This window comes from Staurois parvus, unplaced genomic scaffold (genome assembly GCF_062004578.1).
Source record: "Staurois parvus isolate SC_StPar_1 unplaced genomic scaffold, SC_StPar_1.0 ptg001348l, whole genome shotgun sequence".
Lineage (NCBI taxonomy): Eukaryota > Metazoa > Chordata > Amphibia > Anura > Ranidae > Staurois > Staurois parvus.
In genome coordinates, this window is record NW_028319144.1 from 566,419 (window position 1) to 570,337 (window position 3,919).

Sequence of the window (3,919 nt, forward strand, 5' to 3'; positions counted from 1 at the left end):
GTATGTAACCATTTATTTATCATCTACCAACAATTTACGCAGCACTTTGCGTATTGTACATTCATATCAGTCCCTGCCCTCCAAGGATCGAAGGTCCCTAACTCACATTCATACATGCACATACTAGGGCTAATTAAGACAGGAGCCAATTACCCTCCCAGCATGTCTTTGGAGTGTGGGAGGAAACCGGAGTACCCGGAGGAAACCCACACAGGCACAGGGAGACCATGCAGGCTCCAGGCAGGTGGGGCTGAGGTTAGGATTTGAATCCAGTGACTGCTGCTGCCAGGCAGAAGTACTAACCACTTATCCACTGTGCTGCCCAAGCATGGAGTATCAGAAAGGGAGAGGGCTTCTCCATTGCTGCACATAGATCACCCAGCACTGTGCAGTCATTGTACGGAGCTCCTATACAGCTCTTCCCATCGCTGGTTCCATTCAAAGCATGATTTGATTTGTTTCTGAACAGAATGAACAGTTGCTGTGATGACTCTCCTGCAGGAGGATACGTCTGCTGAACCATCATGGCTCCGGCCTCTAAGGTCTTTCCTGGAATCCCTTGCTGTAAACATGGAGCTGGTGTTGGGCAAAATTATATTTTTCGAGGGAGGATAAAGCTGCCAAACGTTGTGGCTGACCTCGATCGTGCAATCGTCGGTTCGTTTAAAGTTGAATTTCAACCTTCCCTTCCCCAAGTTGTACCGGCTCCTCTCCTGGACTGAAACTGCTTTCTCTGATTTCACTGCACACTGTGAGCTTCTCATAATGTGCATTAGAAGCTGCAGCCAGTCAGATAGACCTCCGCTTAATTTCCTGGCTGAAGGACGTCCAGCATCATCTAGTACTTTCCTCCCCAGCCTGACTGTCCCTGGCTCTGCCTCTTTCATTAATTTGGATTTCAGTTCTTTTAATCATGGAGGCTCGGCATCATATGTGGTTGTTACCTAGGGTAGTCTACATGCAAATACAGAATGTCTCAGAATGCCTACTTCTGAACAAAAAAAGGAATGCAGATTGGTGAAAAAGACACTGCAACCCCTACATTGTTTCTCATAATCCTTGGTTTCTGTTAGTAGGCAGCTGCTAGCGCGCGTGTGTGTGTTTAATACCTAAAATTGAAGAATAACGATCTCTGTACATTGCAGGAATTTAAAACACTTTGCTGCAGATTCCTACCTTTTGTTATTCTGAAGAAATAGCTGTTTTTCTGTGTTCTTGTGCGGGAGTATCTCGCCACAAATGCAATTCTTGTTGCAGGAGATGCCCAAAACCAAATTGTATCTTAGTGCAGACTTCTGGGAAAATCAGTAAGCCAATCACACAAGCAGGAAATTACATTTCTGGGGGGGGTGTTCTGTATACTATCTGTGTACACAACTCCTTCAGGTTGTCATACTGTATTTTACAGAAAATTACAGCGCAGCAAATGTGAAAAGCCTGGCAGTACTGGGGTCCGCTGGTTGGAATCCCAACCACGGCACCACCTGCCTCGAGTTTGCATGTTGTCCCTGTGCCTGCGTGGGTTTCCTCCGGGTACTCCGGTTTCCTTCCACACTCCAAAGACATGCTGGTAGGTTAATTGGCTCCTGTCTAAATTGGTCCCTAGTATGTGTATGTATGAATGTGACTTAGGGACCTTAGATTGTATGCTCCTCGGGGGCGGGGACTGATGTGAATGTACAATATATATGTAAAGCGCTACGTAAATTGACGGCGATATAGAAGTACCTGAAATAAATAAAAAAAAGGAAAGGGAATTTTTAATAACATTCAATTACAATATGACTTGTCACAATTGTATAATATATATATATATATATATATATATATATATATTAGTATAAAATCGTGACAAGTCATATTGTAATTGAATGTTATTAAAAATTCCCTTTCCTTTATATATATATATTTTTATATAATATATAAATATATATAATTTTTTTCCCCACAAAAGCAGAGGCTGTGACATGGCACTGGGTCCTCTAGAGGGCGCCATTGTTGCGTTTGTTCCCCCGAGTACTAAGCGGATACCTGAATAGTAGTTTATTATCTTTATGCTCCATCTCCGGGAGTCATATGGAAGGTTCAGATGAATGAATGAAGCAGTGTGTTTGTAATGTGCCTGACTGAGGTGTGAAGTGAAAGCCGTGTTACAGATGTTCCCTCGTTGGGTATAGAAGCTGCTTTCATTTTTGGACAATGTGTGCCATTATAATAAAAAATATGCGGGGAATAGTCTTCACTTTTAGGGCCAGTTCACACTCCATGCGTTTCAGTTGCTTTTTTTTTGCATCCAAAATGCACAGAAAGTAGGTCATATGGTTGTCAATGTCGTAGTTCACATCGGTGCTTGCAGTTCCAGTGCGTTCCGGTGGCAGAAAGAAAAAGTAGAACAAACTGCATTTTTTTCTGCACAGAACTGTACTGGAACGTGGTAAACCACATTAAAAATGCACCGGAATGCACACGTCCCTATTTAAATTGAAGAAAAAGAGAGTGGAAAAAATTAACTGGAATGTATAAAAAAATGCATAAAAAACGCATCTGGACTGCGTTTCTATAGTGTGAACCGGCCCTTAACAGCTTTTTCTGATTAGTGTTCCGTATAGATATATGGACCTTTTAGTAGTTCTCTCTATATTTTTTTTAACATAATAAAGCAAAAAGTGCAAAAACCGCCTCGCAGTACAGACAAAAAAGTCAACCGTGGTTGGAGGTCTGCTTTAATAAAGTGCACAGAAATAGAATTCTAGTGAGGCTTTTGTACCCCGAACTGGCATTTCCAATGTTGTTTTCCTTAGAGCTGCTATTTGGGTTTTCATCCTCTTGCCGCCCGCTAACAGTATATTTACTGCCAGCAGGCAGCACAGCCAGGTAAGGCTATGTCACCTGCATTTCAGGCGTGCATGCGCGCTCCTCCTGCCAATGTGTGCTGTGATTGTGTTCAATCTTAGTTTATTGAAAAAAATAGATTTGCAGTATACAAAATATCAGTAGTTACAGCAACCCATTCTCCCTCTCCCTCTCTTCCTTTCTCCCTCTCTTCCTTTCTCCCTCTCTTCCTTTCTCCCTCTCTTCCTTCTCCTCCCTCCTTTCTCCCTCCCTTCCTTTCTCCCTCCCTTCCTTTCTCCCTCCCTTCCTTTCTCCCTCTCTTCCTTTCTCCCTCTCTTCCTTTCTCCCTCTCTTCCTTTCTCCCTCTCTTCCTTTCTCCCTCTTCTCCTTTCTCCCTCTTCTCCTTTCTCCCTCTTCTCCTTTCTCCCTCTTCTCCTTTCTCCCTCTTCTCCTTTCTCCCTCTTCTCCTTTCTCCCTCTTCTCCTTTCTCCCTCTTCTCTCGCCTCCCTCTTCTCTCGCCTCCCTCTTCTCTCGCCTCCCTCTTCTCTCGCCTCCCTCCTCTCTCGCCTCCCTCCTCTCTCTCCTCCCTCGCCTCCTCTCTCTCTCTCCCTCGCCTCCCTCCTCCTCTCCTCCCTCGCCTCCCTCCTCTCTCTCCTCCCTCGCCTCTCTCCTCTCTCTCCTCCCTCGCCTCTCTCCTCCCTCGCCTCCCTCCTCTCTCTCCTCCCTCCTCTCTCTCCTCCCTCGCCTCCCTCCTCTCTCTCCTCCCTCGCCTCCCTCCTCTCTCTCCTCCCTCGCCTCCCTTCTCCCTCGCCTCCCTCCTCTCTCCCCTCCCGCTCCCCCCTCTCTCCCCTCCCCCCTCTCCTCTCTTCCCTCTCCCCCTCTCCTCTCTTCCCTCTCCCCCTCTCTCTTCCCTCTCCCCTCTCTCTTCCCTCTCCCCCTCTCTCTTCCCTCTCCCCCTCTCTCTTCCCTCTCCCCCTCTCTCTTCCCTCTCCCCCTCTCTCCCCCTCTCTCCCCCTCTCTCCCCCTCTCCCCCCTCTCCCTCTCTCCCCCTCTCTCCCCCTCTCTCTTCCCTCTCCCTTTCTTCCCC